The sequence below is a fragment of the Chiroxiphia lanceolata genome, chromosome 1 (genome assembly GCF_009829145.1).
Source record: "Chiroxiphia lanceolata isolate bChiLan1 chromosome 1, bChiLan1.pri, whole genome shotgun sequence".
In the NCBI taxonomy this organism is placed as follows: Eukaryota; Metazoa; Chordata; class Aves; order Passeriformes; family Pipridae; genus Chiroxiphia; species Chiroxiphia lanceolata.
In genome coordinates this window covers 6,134,034-6,152,397 of record NC_045637.1, presented here as the reverse complement: position 1 = coordinate 6,152,397, position 18,364 = coordinate 6,134,034, and the positions used below count along the sequence as shown (strand labels likewise).

The following is an 18,364-nucleotide window of genomic DNA, read 5'->3' as shown; positions in this document are numbered from 1 at the left end:
CTTGTTCTGCTCAGGAATTATGCCTGAGCAGATTAGCATGAAGCAGTAATGACAAACAGAGTTGCAGGAGAGTGGCTTGGAGAGGATTTCCCTTGTTTCTGCAGCAATCTGTTCATGGGAATGTGGGAATAAGAACTGGCTCAAGCAGTAAGAGAAGTCCATTTTAATGAGGGATATTTTACATAACTCTGGATCCATTTTACATGTGACCTACGGGATGCCATGGAATATGCTGGCAAAGAGGGAAAAGAGAGGGGACAAGATGTGAAGCAGTTTCTAAGGTAAAAGATAAAAAGAAAAAAAAATGCCTTTTGGAGCTTTGCTACCTCTATCCTTCCTGCTCTAAACATGCCATAATGAACGCTGTGGTTTTTAACAACTCCCTTTACAATCACAGCTACACAATGATGGAAAATATTAAATTCTAGTATGGCACAATGGGGTGTTTTCTTGAGAGAGACACTGAATGTTTTAATTTACTGTGGTAAAACAGATGAGTCTCCTTTGAGCCCTGAAAAAGAGATTTCCAATAATCGATTTATTATAGGACAATTTTACCATGCACATGGAAGAGAAAAAATGTTTGCAGTGTTGTCAAAAGCATCTTATTTTTCTCTGTATATACTGAGCCCCAGCATGCCTTTGCATTTCCTCCCCTCCATTTTCGGTATAGAGTTCAACATTCTAATTTTCTACACATTGAACAAACGGAACTTTCATTTTTACCAAAAAAAAAAAAAAATTCCTGAGAAAGTTAATTAACAGGTTGGGTTTTCTTTCTTTCTTTTTTTTTTTTTAATCTTGCATAACACAGTATGCAGCACCAAACCCAGGCTTTCTGAATGCTTTTAGCAAGGAAGGCACTGTGACATTTAAAAAGCAAAACAGAATACAGATAGCGTTCTATATACTAAAGCATAGTGTTATGTGCACTATGACCTAACAATTTCAGTATGGAAAGGAAAAAAAAAAAAACAAACTAGAAAGAACTCTACATATGGATAAAGGTTTATGACCCAAGAAACAGATGCTGGAGATGCTTTTCACTTCAGAATACTGGAGACGCTTTTCACTTAAGAATACTGGAGACAAATACAGCATACAGATATGCAATACCAATACCAACGACAGAGGTTTCAATGAAAAGTAAAAATATCCTGAAATGAAAAATTAGACAAACTGCATCTATGAAACAAGCTGGTAAGTTTTGACTGGATGGGAAGGCTGCAAGATGGGTAGGAAATTGGCTAAAAGGCTGCACTCAGAGGGTGGGGATCAATGGTTTCTATCGAGGCTGGTAGCTTGTGACAAGTGAGGTCCCCCAGGGATTGATACTGGGCCTCACACTGTTCATCACCTTCATAAACGACCTGGATGACTCCAAGATGGTGTTGAGGTGAACACATCAGATGGGAGACACATCTTACAGAGAGACCTAGACAGGCTGGAACTCTGGGGAACTGTGGGCAACAGCAGCTGTATGAAGTTTAACAAAGGCAAGTGCAGGGTCCTACCCCTGGGATGACATAACCAAAGGGCCCAGCACAGGCCTGTATGTCTGGGGACAGCCTTGCTTAAAAGGACCTGGGGGTCCTGGTGGACAACCAGCTACACAGGAGTCAGAAGTGCCCTCCTGCAACAACAAAGGTAAATTGGATCCTGGGCTGCATCTGCAGGCACTTGACCATCAGAGACAGAGATGTGATCTTCTCTACTCAGTGCTTGTCAGGCTCAGTGGGAGTGTTGTGTCCAGTTCTGGTCCCCACAGTTCAAGAAAGACACAGCCTGGAGAAGGTCCGAAGGGGTGTCATGACCTGACCTCTGAGGAATGATGGAAGGACATCTCTTCTGACTGAAGGTCTCCTCTCCCTGGAAGGGAGAAGGCTCAGGGGGGTATCTCATCACTGTATTAAAGGGGGACTACAAAGAGGACAGACTCAGACTGTCTCTTCACAACAAGCCACATGGAGAAGGCAAAGGACAATGGGTTCAATTTACCCCAGAAGAGGTTTCACGTCTGTGTAAGAAAAACAGTTTTCACAGTGAGAACAATCATTCACTGGAACAACATCCTCAGGGTCATGCTAGCGTCCCCATCTCTGGAGGTTTTCTAGATGTGACTGGACAGGTTGCTAGATGATCTCATCTCGGCTCCCTTTCCCACAAAATGTTGGGCTGAATGAACTTTTGATATCTCTTCCAATCTAGGCTATTCTGTGATAACAAAAAGTTAAAAAATGTACTTCCCAGTGAGTAGATTTGGTCATAATTTCCCTCAGATATTGCTTAATGCAAAAAATGAACCTGATGGGAATCCTTCTATTTTCTCAGCCTCTGTGTCAACACCTAGGAGATTTTAACTCATCCTCTCATCCTGTAATAGGAATTTTTTTCATTGGTTATAAAAATTCTCCCCTTTCCCATTTTCTTTCTTTCAATTTGCATCTTTTTCTTTCTTGTTAGTTTGTTTTTTTTGGGGGGGGGGATTGTTTTGGTTTAGTTCACTTTGGTTTGTTTTTTGCAAGCTTCAAGGCTTTAAAGTGTTTTTTAATCTACATGTAACGTAATGCCTTTGACTTTCACAGAATACTATCGCCTATATTTTGGAAAGTAATAGAGACTATTGTAAATTATTTCACCTTCTATTATTCTAGTACTCAGCAGTTAGCTCTGCAGGGCACTACTGTACAGAGCTTGGCATATGGACCACTTTGTTATATCAAAACCAGGAGTGAAAACCTTTCCCATCCAATGGGAACTTTTTTCCGTTAACTTCATAGGAGCTGAGAACATAAGTACCTCACCTTTCAGCTAAGAGATTTCCTTGATTCTCAGTTGAAATAAGATATCCATTTTACTCAAATCCAGAGCACAGACATCAGTATGAATTCTGGTCACCTGCTTTGGAAGCCTCCTACATGTGAAACGGACCCGTAGGAGACAATGACCAAATTAAAATGCACGAGTTTAGGAGATGCCACGCTGTTGGTAAGACATTGCAATGTTTTGAGAACACACCCATGGGACCTATAGCAAGAAATTTTCTGACTGTGAGTGGGTGGGTGTTTGTGTTCAGACTCAAAATGAAATCCCTATATTTCCCACAAAATTTTTTGACAGAAATAAAAATATTTTGATGGATCAGAAACACTGTGTCTCACTGAATCAACACTTTTCATTTAAGATTTTTTTTTTAGTTTAAATAGCTTCTTTCTCTAAAACAATTGCAATTCGGCATTAAAAAAGGCATTTCAAAACTAAACAAACTGAACTTTAAAATAGGATCCCCTAATTTCCAGATTTTTCCTTAAAAAAAATCTAGATCAATACTTCCCACAGGTTGATGTTAATTTAAGTGAAAACATATTTTAATTCCCAAATATTTCACAGTTGGAAAAATAAGAAAGCATGATTAATTCTTCTATTAATAAATAATCTTTTTCCCAGTTCTTATGCACCAAATCTTCTATTTACTCACAGAGAATTTTATTTCCTGAGAAAACCATACACATAGAAATGTTTTCTGAAGAATCTTCTCTCAGATGGTGAGAATTTATTTTTAAGCTAGTAAGGTTTATGAATCATTTGAGTTAATTCTTTCCATTGTAGATTACCCTGTATTCATCAACAGAGAATTTCATCTTCTTTCATACAGCTTTATAAAGTTGCCACAAGTCTCGCCTAAGTGTAATAATTCTGCATTTTCTACCATCTTTATTACTTTTTTGATCATTAAATCAATGATCTGGAAAAAGAAGGATTTATTCAACACTGATTTGGGGCTTACAGTAGATTTGCTGAGACTTGACAAAGATTCATAAACAAAACGGGACAAATATTCCTCTTAAAAGCGAAGAATTTGTATTCAGTCTCAACAGTTTCAGTGCTACAGACTGGAGAGAAAAAAATGCTTAAAGGATTTTTAGGATCCTGGTGATAACCCACCCTCTTGACCTGCAGATCCTGAGAAACCTGGTCTAGTGGAAAGTGTCCCTTCCCATGTCAGAGGGATTGGAACAACATGAGCTTTAAGGTCCATTCCCACTGAAACAGTTCTAGGATTCTATAACTGATCCTACCAGAGCACCACAGAAATCAAGTGAACAGCAACTGTGCAAGACCAGGTACTACATTGCACAGCGGTGGAGAGAACACATTGACTGCATCTTACACACATCATCCAGGGTGACAGCTTTGTGTGTGGGATGAGTGACAACAGCCATGGGTCAGGAGCTTAGTTTACTGACTAGATTTTTCAATCTAATTCTTAATTCTAAACACCTCAGGTTTTAGGTGACTGCTCTCCTTGACTTCAACCAGACTCAGAAAGACAGTGCATGAGCCAGGGTAAATCTGCAGCCACACTGGAATTTAATCTCCAAAGTAACAAAAGGCAAAGTCCAGAGGAGTCCTGATGGACACAGTGATGTTTAAGCCTCATAGAACCAACCATAGAATCGTAGAATATCCTGAGTTGAAAGAGACCCACAAGGATTATCCAGTCCAATTGTCCTGCACAGGACACCCCTAAGAATCACACACCTTGTGCCTGAGAATGTGTCATGGTTTAACCCCAGCCAGCAGCCAAGCCCCCACGCAGCCGCTCACTCAATTCACCACTTCCCATGGGCAGGCAGGTGTTAAGCCATCTCTAGGAGAGCAGGGCTCCATCACATATAATGGTGACTTGGGCAGACAAATACCATCACTGGCAATGTGGGACATCAAATGTCCTCACCTTTCTCCTTCTTCCTCCCAGCTTTATATATGGAGCACATGTCATATGTCATACTGTCATATAGTCTGGAATATCCCTTTGGTCAATTTGGGTCATCTGTCCCGGCTGTGTTTCCCCCTAGCCTCCCATGCACCCCTAACTTCCTTGCCAGCATGGCAATACAAAAAGCAGAAAAGGCCTTGGTTCAGTATAAGCCCTGCTTAGCAATAACAAAAAAGTCTCTATATTATCAACCCTGTGTTCAGCACAAATCCAAAACACAGTTAACTCAGCCCCAGCCAAAACCAGCACAGAGAATTAGCCAAGCACTTCTTGAACTCTGTCAGGCTTGGTGCTGTGACCACTCCCCTGGTAAGCCTGTTCAGTGCCCAAACACCCTCTGGGTGAAAAACATTTACATAATATCCAACCTAAACCTCCCCTGACACAACTTCAGGCCATTCCCTCAGGTCCTGTCACTGGTCACCACAGAGCAGAGATCAGTGCCTGCCCCTCCTCTTCCCCTCTCGAGGAGGTTGTAACTGGAATGAGGTCTCCCCTCAGTCTCCTCTTCTCCAGGCTGAACAAGCCAAGTGACCTCAGCCGCTCCTCCTATGACTTCCTCTCTAGACCCTTCACCATCTTCGTGGTCCTCCTTTAGACACTTTCCAAGAACTTTATATCCTTGCATCCTCAGCATGGCTTATTGTCACTTTAATAGCAGTTGTAGGAACTAGGCCTTAAAGTATAATTCTTTTTATAAGGTTGTTGATTTGCTATGTACAAGACATACTACATCCTTTTGGAAATCAGCTTCCAACTCCTGTACTTTCCCCACACAGAATAAGCTATTAAGGTACAAATAAGATATTCCCAATTAAAAACTTGTCTGCAAGGAATTGCTGGTGAATAATGAAAATTTCCTCCACCAAAATGTCTTTTTATTTTCTCTTAATGTGCAGCCATAACATTTGCAAATACCAGAAACATGTCTACTTCTTTAAGAGAAGCTGTATGTTCCACAAATGCACCCACACAAAGCACTGAATTACTCCTTCCAAACAAAGGGTACTGCATCTCTGAACCACTGCAGAGGTGTGTGTATGCTGTCTCTGAACCAGCAATCTCAGGGGCAAGGAAAGGATGCTGCTCTGCTTGGGCTAAAGCACCCAACGGCTGTGGATCCCAGTGATGCCCTGCTGCAGCTGGGCACCAAGCTAAGGAAGTTATAGTGCCTCTGTTATCCAAACTGGCTCACGGGTTTTGCATCTTCAAAGCTCAAATGCCTTTTCCAAACAGGCTATATTTTTGCCAAATGTGCCATTTTATCCACTGACTATATCTTAGAGCCAAAATCATTTAGTATGCATAATGTGAACCAAATGCTAGGGTCTCTTCACCATTCTTTCCCTGTGCTAGTCCAGTAACCAGTCAGGGGTCCAAAGTGGGGCATCACACAGAGGAATGTGAAAGGTGATCTTGCCAGAAGAGTCTGGAAACATGACTAGCAAAGGCAGGAGGCCTGTGTATGATCCCTCCTGCAAAAAACACCACTATGCCACGCATCTAAGGAATCCTAAAGAAAAGTAGCAAGGATTTCTGGAGAACAGGGATAAAGCTCAGGATATCTATCTTCTGTTCCATATTTTGACAGTAAATAACTTTGGATACACTTGGTAAAATGACAGACATCTACAGTGTAGATGGCTGTTCCTCAACTATTTGTTGAGGGTTTAGACAGTGAAGACAAAATCTGAGCATGACCCTTCTGTCCTAAAGCAGGTATTTTAAAAAAGTTATCTGTGTAGTGCTTTAGAAATAGCTATTTCTCTGCTCTATCCACCAAAAGAAAGCTGGCAGCTACTTTGGATGAAGCTGACTCCCCTCTCACTAAAATAAAGAAAAATAAGTTCTTCTCCTGACCAGAATATCAGATAAAATGCAAACACTCATGGGCCTGCACATTCCCATAGATGAATTATCAATGGAATTTCTGCATGGAGATCCTTGTGTAAAAAGGTGTGGTGGGATGAGCAGATTTCACTGCAGTTCAAAGGACTCCCAGATGCTGTGAGTGGTCCTCAAAGTTGAGGGGGCCAGGAAGGGGCATGGCATTCATCCCCTGATGGTCTGGCTGCACAAACTAATGTCTCACAGGATGAGTTGGAGCCAATATCCTTCCAGTTTTGTACCTGTGCAACCATCAGAAGAAACTCTCTCACCCAATACAAGTCTGCACTCCACACTGGGAGCAAATGGAGCTGCATCACCTCCAGGCAGTGTTACACCAAAGATGGGATAAAGGAAGAAAAGAGGACTTCTGATGACACCATCATACCCATCCCAAAATGCACTGTGGCGGAATGATCATCTTCTTTTATAAAATGTATTGGAATGGAAACTACTTAGAACCAAGATTCACTTCACCACTCACACTGTAGAGCCAGTGGTATATACCAATTTTGGATAATTTCTGTCTTAAAACTAAGAAATGCTGTTCTTTCTAGCAAGAATAGGCTACAGGGATTCTACTGCCAACCATAACATATAAAAGAACCTATAAAATTACAGTCACACACTAAGGCATATGTCTCACATTTAACTTAATGTTTATCTTGTCAGAAAATTCAGCTAGACCATGCCAACATTTTGTTTCATTCATGCTGTCTTCAAAATCATCTGTTGTTGAGGGAGAAGAAAGGAGAGAGAAAAGGAAATGCAACAGAATTTTTCAAAAATATATATTTATATAAAGGGAACAAAATTCAAATTAACCTCACAAATAAGATTCAAAAGCACTATACAAAAGACTCCATCAGTAACAGCATTCACCTTTATTTAGTGGATTGAAGTTGCAATCTACAACTTCATCTGGAAAATAAAAAAATATTTAAAATTCTAAATTCTAAAATGCGCCCTTTGCATATCTACAGCAGGAAGTGGACTCCTTGTCTTCTGATAAGCCTTATTCTGCTGAAACGTTTTGTGATTTTTGGTGTTGAGGAAGTCACCTTCACTACAAACCCAGTATCAGCCACTCCTGAAGAACACACTCATGACAAAAATCAATTGCAACACAAACAGAAGCAAAAGAGTGAAACAGCAGCTACTTTTTTCAAAATTATCTGAAATACCTTAATTTCCTTCATATTAGGAAAAATATTTCCTTACTTAAAACACAGCTTACACAACTAAATAATTCATCATGATGAATTATTTAGAGAGATGTGGACTCAGTATGTTTACAAGTCCCAAGCTGTTTTACAAAAGAGGAAACATTTATATAATTGGTCCTCAAACGCTTTTTTTAAATGTTCTTATGATGTGAGGTTTCTGATTATCAGTGGCACTGGTCCTGAAAGCAAAGCTTTTATAAACAGAGCTTTTGGTGGGAAGATGGGAGCAGCGGGAAATGACTAAGTAAGGTGATCTTTTCTTAGTAATTGGTGATTATTGCTGCTGAACAGATGATTCTTCCAAACGCCATCCTGTAAGCCTTGAGTTATCTCAGGTATGGTGAAAGGTCTCCAAACCAGATATAATTAAATCACTGACCTGAGGCATTATCTCCCAGAACAGTCATCTACCATGTACAGACACAGGGCAAGCCAGACCCATTTCACTATAAATGTCAGTACTTTCCCCCTGGCAACGCATATTCCACAAGTCCCCAGAGGAAGCCATTTATGCCGAGGAATAAACCTGTCCTTGACAGCCCAAGGAGGCTTTTGATAAGTTCATTTTCACCTCTGTCATGCTCTGTACACCACTCTTTTCTCAGAGTCTCTGCCAATTTCCTCTGGATGTCTCCATGGTCAAAGGTCCTTATAGACATGTGGTCTTTGCACATGCTGTCAGATCTCTCCTCTCTCTCTCAAAACAATCTCCCCTAAAGCCCCTGCTGACCCTAGTCCTGACAATTCAGAAGATCTCAGAGGCCACTAACTTTTTGTTATAGATGGGTAAAAAGCTGGACTACATAAAACCTTCAGAAAGTTGGTCTGACCCCACAGGTGCCCCTGATTTCAGCAGGTAATTGGAATAGACTTCCTACCAATGGGAATTATCCTATGAAACTATCCTATAAACAAAAATGGCTTTTTACTGTTCACTTCATCAAAGAGGAAGAACAATAGCAGTTTCAGAAAGAATCTGATTGGCTAAGAAGAACAGGCAAGCAAGCTTGTCATTCCTGGTGGTCCCTTTATTCAGAGTAACCTCAGCCCAGAGAAGCCCACACGAGAAGCACCTATCCCAAGAGAAATAACCTCTGTGCTTTGCCTGGTCTGTCTCCAGCTGATCCCCACAACCCTGAAGAGTCTCAGACGAGACACAAAGGAGATCGATGTGCTTGGATCTCCTGGCTGTAATACAGCAAAAAAGGAAAACAGTCACAACAAAAGCTCAGGTGCATTGAGGAAAGGACTTACCTCTAGACTGAATCTTATAAATCCATTTCTGTTAACTGACATTTCTTCATACAATATACTGATACTTTCTGCTTTGAGGGAAGCACCTGTGCTTGTACAGTTAGCAGGCACCTGACTTTGGGAAGGGAAGCAAGGCAGGAGCACTGATGTAATCACTTGTATTCCTCCTGTACGTCTGCAGATGTGGTGACCAAAGTAGCTATAGCCAGATCCTTGTCCATTCCTATCTCAGCCACAGGTCTCTCTGTATTCAGACACAGAAAGAAGTCCCACAACAGCTGGGTTTCATTACACACAATGCAGGAATTTTGAATTAGAGCATTCAGGCCCTGCTTCTTGTCTTCACTCTTTCAGCACTATGTTGTGTTTGTGTCCTTTATCTGGAGACAATATCTCATCACTTGTGCCCAACACCATCAATTAACTCCCTCTTTTCACTGAGCACTTTTCTTCATCTTGGCAGTGCTGGGTTAGTTGTTGGACTTGATGATCTTGAAGGTCTTTTCCAACCTAAATGATTCTATGATTCTGTGATTCATCTACAAGGCGTTCCTCACCCTTGATCTACCATCTGACAGTGCAGCAGATACCCATGTTGCACTGCTGATTCTGGCATTACATGTGTCCTAATTTCATCTAACTAACCTATTTCAGGATCCCCTATCACCACTACATCTGGGCCACTCTTATCTTATTGTCATGGAGACTACAAAGCTCTTAGCAGAAAAACATGCACACACTAAACCAAATATCACCCTTGTAAAACCCAAGTTGAGAGACTGGGTAAACCATGGGAGGCTGCAGAAAAAAAATTAGATAAATCTTTCCGAGCACAAACAACCCTTCTGCAGAGACAACTCCAAGGCTCATAATTCAGCAGCAATCTTGACATCTGCTGTTTATCCCCAAGCAGGAGCAGGGAGCAGAGGAACAGAGTAGCCATGGTTACATCTCAGTCCCTGCTGCAGGTCACTTCCATGTCGTCAGGTGATTCCAAGATCACAAAGTCCCACCCTGGGACCAACTGGCTTCCCAAGTCATCTGACATGGTCTGTTTCACCCTATATAGTCTGTTTATGATTCTGGATAATGATTAACTTGCCAAGGATACTCATTAGCTTGCTATGAGGGGCCTCGCACATCTCAGGTGGTGTTAGGCCGTCACATACACAGATCATCACAGAGCACTGCTGATCCAGCTGCTGCCAAAAACAAAGGAAAGCCATTCCCCTCACTGCCAGTGCCCAACGTGTGTTCAGCATGTGCTGCTCTAGACAAGAGGGTTATGCTGTTGTGTATTTTTAGTTCAACTCGCAGCGACTATTTCTGCATTCCAATTTCTGGTGCCGACTTATCCCACCTTCAGTTTCTCGATTAGGGTATTATTATTAGCTACACTATAACCATGAGCTTCTCAGCACGGCAAGTTTAATAAAGCACTAATGTCACCCACAACCAACGCAAGTCACCTAAAGAAAACAAGGCCTAATTTACAGTGTAACTAAAAATTAACAAGAGCCGACTGATCATTCCTCACTAGTTTTTCATTGTATTTTTTTTCCCTCAACAATCTTTCTTCCTTCTTCAGACAAAAGAATTGAAGCAATCCAAAAGAATTTATGCAATCCAAAATCTATTCCTTCCTTCCCCACCATAAAAGAAAGAACATATCTAAGGGCTTTTCATGTAACCTTCTAGAATTATTATTCATTTCCATTTAGGGCCAACCCTCAGATATTGACTTCTCTCCAAAAAGAGTAGCCTTGCTGAAATAATGTCTCTCTGACTTGTCACTCTTCTGTCTCTCAATGCCCCTGAATTTGCTGCTTGGTTCCCCAAGCAAAGAAAAAGAATGCTCAGGTGGCTGTGGCATCCCAGGGTAAAACAGTAGCATGACTTTGATCCATCCATGGCAGCCAACAAAAGCTTTTCGACCGATGAGGTTCAGGCTTCCACACCTTCCTCAAACAACAGTCTCTTTTCAGCCTTGTGCATTGTCTTTCCTTCTGAAAAGACTTTTGTGCATGGGGATGACTCCTGCTGATCCTGAGGTCAGTGGTAAGCATTCCATAGCCTCCAGCGGTGAAAGGGCTGAGTGGCTGCAGAGCAAAGCACTCTAGAACATCACACAATGCCACTTTATTTCCTCTAATATCTACCCTGGCAAACTGCACCCTCACACTGCTCAGCCTAAACACAGCTGCAAAGACGGGGAGAACAGAGGGAAAACAATGAGGCAAGGACAGAAAAGAGAAGTTTTCAGCTGGGTTTTTAAGCCAAGACAGGCAGTAAAAGAAAATAAATAGGGCTGTGCTGCTGCGTGGTGTAGAATAGGTTTATGCAGTGCAGTCAACTCTGTAAGCGCCTGTTAGAGGAGTCACTTGCAGCAGCAGATGCTGCTCAGCTCTAATGAAATCCATCTGCCTTGTCCCACAGAGATCTTGGTGTTTTGTGACGTGGGATAGTTGGGCCCTAATAGAGCAGAAGAGCTATGCAGATGTAAGGCAGTACCTGCTGAACTCAGGTACTCAATCACACAACGGGTGAGCAGCTGCTACAGGTATTGGCAGCTTGCAAGCCTGCATCATGTGCTCAGAACCTGTAGCTGAGTCTCAGTTCTCTGCAGAAACCACACAAATCCAGAATAGCTCACACAAATCTAGAAAAGCAGCATACAAAGGGACATGATATTCCACAAGTGTGTGTTGCCCCATGCTTCCCCACCACCTCTAAAACAAATGGAAGACTTTTTATGAAAAAAAAAAAATCAATTGTTTCATGCAGACATCTCAAAATGGACACTCACAAGCCAGGGCCCTATTTAGCTAGAACATGAGGTTACACCATCTACAGGCATCATCTGCTCACAATTAGGTCAAGTCAAAGCCACTGAGAAGAATAAGAGGCTATGAGTGAGAAGAACAAGATAATTTAATAGAGATGGAAATTTTCATACTGAAACACTCCACTTGTCTGGGATTCAGTGGATGGAAATGCTAGTCCTTTTGCTTTGTCCTTTAAGAAATCATTCTCAGAAAACAGGACTGCTTTTCCTGCTGCCACAGTGGTTTTCACAGTATGGGTTGACAAACTGATAGAGATACAAGCATTTCACTCAAGCTGCATCCTCCAAGTAATACTCATGTTCTTTTGGGCCATAAAAAAGTAATAGGACAGTGCTTGCCAGCCTCAGAAATAAATGCAATGTTAGTAACTTGAGAGAAAACAAAATTACATTAGAAGATGCTGGCAGATCCAGATTCCATCCCAGTCACCCACATCCTGTAATACAACAGGAGAGATGTTTTTTCCCAACTAGCTGGACCAAGAAAAAGCCTAGTGCTCCCCAGGTTGCTAAATGGTGGCATCAGTGTCTTAAAATCACAGGTAGTCCCTACCAAGCCAAGTTACATTAAGAAAATCCCATTCATCATTGTGCTGCATTTTGTGAATTCTTAAAAGCTACACTGTGATCAGAGGTCAGAGGTTGAAATTTCCACGCAAATAAGACAAACTAATTTATTGTCACACCACTGCCATGCATTATCAGTACAAGACTGTTACTTCCTATCTGCAATTTCACCTCTAAATTCCAATGGTATGTATAAGGTCTTACCTATCCATGGCAACACTATATAGCTAAAAACAAAAAAAAGAAATTATGATAAATATAACTTCTAGATATACCTGTACAAAATATATATGCCAATATACTACTACAAAAGCAAGAATTTGGTAAGTATATAGACCAGGAAAAGTTCAAACTACTGCTTAATTTGTCTTACTTCCATGATCCTAAACAAGAGAAAACACAACAGGCATGAAGAGCATGTGAAGATATTGCATCTAACTACAGTGCCTCATGTGCAATAAGGGAAGTAAATTTTGTGGGTCTTTCTGTGTCCACTCAAGATAATCTTGGTACTGAAACATACCCAGGGCTGAGGTGTGGGGGCTCCAGACACACAGCAAACATACCAAGGCACATCTGAACCCAAGAGAAAGGCAAAAATGCAATGAAATTTCTGGCAAATTTGTAGCAGGACCAGAGAGACCACCCACCCCCCTCCAAGGTATTCTCTTTTGACTCGGGACTGCACATGGATGTCAGCAGCATCTAAGTGTAGAAAAGAAAATCATTCTCCCTTTTAGACTTCATTTGGATGCTCTGTCTGCTGCAGTGAAACAGGGAAGAAATAAAGCTGCTGAACAACAGAGTCCTTAGTATTGCAGGCACTAATAATGAGATTAGGGAGAGAACAAAATCATATCTTCTTGGATTTGGAAGATCTGGAAGAAGCCAGCCTCTCACTGACTCTCCCAACAAGTCGAGATCAGGCATGTCACTGTGCTGACCTTCTGAAGAAGGACTGGGATCAGCCCAGCAGCCACAACGGCTTGGGTAATTTCAGCCCATTATATCCCAGAGCAGTGTTTGCAGAGGTCATGCTACATCACAGGTCCTGAGTTTCTTGCAGCCTGTCAGGCACTGCCAGTGTGCAAGGAAGGAAACTGGGTACAGGGGAGAGCAGAAGAAATGCACATAAAGTGAGACACCTGCACTACTCGTGCTTGTGGACACACTTCACACAGTACTCTACTGTGGGAAGCACAGACAGAATCTGACTCACCAACTGGGGGAGAAGGTTTCAGTCCAAGAGCTGATGGACCCCAGGGACTGCAGAACGAAGAGACCAAAAGCTTACACTACCCTGAACCAATAGACTAGGGAGGAATTATAACCTTTCCAAATTCTCATGAGGGTAACTGCTCAGTGCACAGAAAGGTTCACATTGCATGATCCTGGGTATGATTTAGACTTTAGGAGAACCTGCCAAGACCAGTCTGACTCCTTAAGAAGATGAAAATTGGCAAAAAGTCTATGGACTTGCTACATATTTTTAAGGGCACCAAACAGACAGAGAGTGTCCACTCTCTAACATAAAGATTTTACCCTTCCCCTGGGTGGTGGAAAAACTTTTCTTTTCTGTGGTTAACTGTCTGTCTCATTAAGCAGTGAATCTAGTCAATCACCATACAGTGTAAAAGGAAAAAGCATAATATTGCAAGAGGGTGATTACTGGATAGAGTAATAAATAGCAGTTTACACATAGGCTCAAAATAAAATGAATAGCATTGTTAAACAAAAGGCAAGGTACAACATTCATTTTCAAATCACCTCTTGCCTCGGGTTACTACAGAGCAGGATCTGGAAAATAGCAGCTTCCTTATTTAAAAAAAGAAAAAGAAAAAAACCACACACACAAAAAACCCCAAACAAACAAAAAACCCAAACAAACACAAACCCCAAACAAACACCAAACCCACACAAAAAAAATCAAAAACAAAAACAAAAACAAAAACAAACCAAACCACAAAAAACCTTGTCTGCAGCATTTCCATTTCCCAAATTCCTGCCTCAACCTCAACCTATTGGCAAATACTGACTTTAGAACAGCAACTATGGTATAAGTCTTCATTTGTTCTGAGTTCCAAGAGCCACAGTGGGTGACTAATGAAAATAAGGAGAGAGATTTTAAAAGATGCTCAGTTATATCATGAGGTAGAATATTTTTCCTTAGAAGAGTGCTAGTGAACAATAAGTGGGCATCGAGAGAGCAGCTCTTAACAGCCATGCCCAAAGCAAAAGAAAGACCATGTTCCCTTCCATTACTAAACTAATATAATCGAATAGAAAAAGCCATAAGGCAAAGTGAAAAAATCACTCCTAAGCTTTCCAGTTTAAACAAGGGAAAGGGCTGCAGGGGTGGGAGGCACTGAGCATTAAGAACTGGTTATCTGAGGGGGTTCCTTGCTGTTTCCACTGATATCAGCCTCTGAATTTCCATGAACAGTCCTCCACAGAGGGTTTTTATGGCCAAGCAGTTCTCATGAAAACCTCAACCTTCCCTACCTTTCCCAGAGTCATTTCTAACAGTAGTTTGGCAGCCCCATAGTAATCAAAAGTCCATGTATGAGTTCTGGCTTCTCCATAATCACCTGCCCACATCTAGGAGCAAAGCAGGACTGTGTAGGAATACTTGCAGGGTGTTAATGTGTAATACTCAAAGGCCTTTGACCTTCAATCATCTGCTTGTGCTGATGAGAGGATCGCTGCTCTGCGCCTCGCTGAACTGCCCCTGGATTATGCACTTTACATCTCTGCAACACGTATAAACAGGGTTTTGGCTCTGTTACTGGTCTCCCAGTGTCAGCAGCATGATCAGGTTTATGCTCTTTTTACAGACATTTTTACAGGTACTGTTATTCCTTCTCTGTCACTACAAAGAAGTTTCAAGATTTAAATAGTCCCCAGATTTGAAGCAAACACCAAATCTTATACAGAAATACATGATCTAATGTGCCCAGACTTGTCCTTAAGGACTGTAGCCCTACAGTTCCTTAGTTTAATTAATATAAGTATCCAAAATCATCCTCTTCAGTTAAACTTGATGTCTGTGAGCACTGTTATTAACATGGATCAAAGAGCCCCTTATAGAGAAGACCTGTTGTGATGAGAAGGTCAAGTTCCCAAGGAAATTGTTTTGCAAATCAAAGCACTGATTCCAAATACTTGCTTATATTTTCTTTTTTCTATCCCTCATCCTATCAATTTCCTTTGGGATGGAACATAGTTCCCAGGTAATTTTTACAACATTTCTGCATAAGAACTGGGCATGAGGTCCTGACTACCCAAATTCCTTGTTCTGTACCTTGCAGGAGGAGGGTTTTTATAAACATAGAGAAAAGGTGGGCCCAATTCTGCCTTCCATTCTATACCTATAAACTTAAATTATACTCTGTCTCCTGCTGATTTTAGGAGGATCTGCAGACATGTAGCAAAACAGAGGACTGGGACCAAAAAACACTCTGATTCTCAAATCAGGTTGAACATGAACGACAGGTGCCTCTTAGCCTTCAATGTATGTACAAGTATATATGTGTGTATACATATATATTATATATATATACACACACACAAGTATACCAATACTTGTACTGGGTCATACCTAGACTGTCCCCACATTATAATTAGGAAACAGAATTAAAACTGTATCATATCCTGGGACGGGCTCAAAAGTCTTTTATTAAAATACTTATTATCAGTAAAGCCAGCAGCATTCCCAGCCACACAGACAAAAATGATTCGGGGAGGACAAGGAACACCAGAAGGTAGAACAGGGGGGTTTAGAGAAGGAGATAGACAGCAGCAGCAGCAGATGTCTTTCTCCTTACTGCTGACAAAAACAAACAAATAAACAAATAAAAAATAGTTCCGTGGAAGTGGAAAGAGCTCTCTGCAGTCATTACACAGCAAACACTTACCGCTTGGCTTAAACTTACTTCTTATCCTCTCCCCCTTCATGATCCTCAGACAAACGCACTCATCCACATCTATTTGCCTGCACAAGGACACTCCACAGATTTGTATCTCTCCTGTTTATGAAATTACAAGGACTGTCCTCATGTGCCGTTGAGTTAGAACTATTCTTCCGGTAGGAAATGTACACAGTACATGCTTTCTCACAACAGACAAAGTCAGCATCTTTGACTGTCTGGCCATCAGACCCACATCTCTAAGACAATTTTTTTTCTTGACTTCTTAGAAGTTGTAAAGGTTTAAGAGCAATATTTTTACAATTATATATATACACACATTCTCAGGTATGATTGCATTGTTACTGCCTTTTTTTTTTTCTGATTTTAAAGCACTTAAGGTAAATCTGACAGTTGTGGACTACAGTGAGGTTTCTAGTCTTGACTATTCACACACCTCTCCTCTTTACAGCTCTCTGCTGAATGAGATTTATTTGTAGAGTGGGCAGAGACAGAAGTGCATTGTCGCATATTTTTTTTTCTTTAGGGGTTATTAATTATCGTGTCAACCTTTGCTCTGCTGCTGCTGCCCACTTTTATTTTGGAAGCGCAGCCATTCCCCACTCTGATCACATTGGGCTCCCCCATCATCCCATTTTCTACCAACCTTTAAGAATATTATTTATTATTCCTTATGTATCTGGGTGGAGGAGAGGGATAGGGACAGTATGGCAGAGATGGGAAAGATGAGCCAGAAAACATGCTTGCCTGGAATTGTCATCACACTGCTGTTGGAAGGAGTGAGCCGGAAAACTCGCAGCCAACACTCGCACGCAAACACACGCCAGGCACACAGCACATCGATCTCGGGGAGTTTGTGAGCAGCCCCGCAGCTCTTACCTGGGTTGTCTGGGATCCCTCTGCAGTGCAGCTCCCTCAGGTCCCTCTGCCCTATTCCCCCCGGGAGCAGTGGGGCCGGGGCTGTGACCGGGTGCTGGTGCGGGTAGGGGATGGCAGCAGCTGGCTGCAGCCTCGGCTGCCGGGCTCTGGCTCCTGCCAGGGCTGCTGCTGCTGCTGCTGCTCCTGATGATGCCGAGGAGGAGGAGAGCCGAGTGAGGAGGAGGAGGATGCTGGCGGTGATGCTGTTGCCATGGTTACCCAACTCGGCGGCGGCACCGCTCAGAGCAACAGCTGCCCCAGCACCCAGATCTGCTCGAACCCATCCCTGCCAAGCAGCCCTGGATGTACAGGCACGGGGATGCCACCCCAAAGCCCCCCTCCACAGGGACAGTGACAGCTGGGAGGATAAAGGTCACTCCTTGGCATGCTTTTGGAGCTCCGGGAAAATTTGGAGCTATGCATCCAAAATGTTTGCATTCTGCACTTGTCGGTCAAGAGCTCACTGCCCTGCAAAGGTCAAACACCAGCTTCCAGGAGGGCAAAGTTTCCTTTTACAGGGTGTTCTTGAATTTTTATAAGGGACTGAACAAAACAGCAAAGCTGAGGAGGGGAATAATTTTCAAAGTTCGTGTTGTGATGCAATGTTAAACTTTTTCTCTTTTTAGCTAAAGGACAACCTTCTGCCTTTAAAATGGGACTTAAAAGTGGAAGTTTACTGTCTTCTTGTGTAAAAGGTTTTTTGCATAGACAAATCCCCTTAAAAGTGAGTTCCTTGTGTGAGAGAGAACTGCCTCTTACCACCAAACAGTGAGAAAAAAACCTTGCAGAAAGGAACACTTACACAGCACAGGACACTAATCTTTTATGCATGAAGCAAACAAGCTGAACTTTGCCTTTGCCTAGTGATCTGAAAATAAGAAAGGAAAAAGACCTCAGGTGAATGGACTGCCACAGGATCAAAACATGGAGTATTAACCGAGAGAGACATGTGAAATCAAGG

General features: G+C 41.9%; 1 protein-coding gene across 1 annotated transcript in view; it reads right to left on the bottom strand.

The window, feature by feature from the left end:
* FAM135B (family with sequence similarity 135 member B) overlaps positions 1-17,561 on the bottom strand; it is a 200,128-nt gene extending 182,567 nt beyond the window's left edge. Inside the window, exon 1 of the mRNA XM_032695734.1 lies at positions 17,365-17,561. The gene's annotated coding sequence lies outside the window, so the exon portion shown is untranslated. The remainder of the gene's footprint in view (positions 1-17,364) is intronic.
* Between the last annotated feature and the right edge of the window lie 803 nt (positions 17,562-18,364).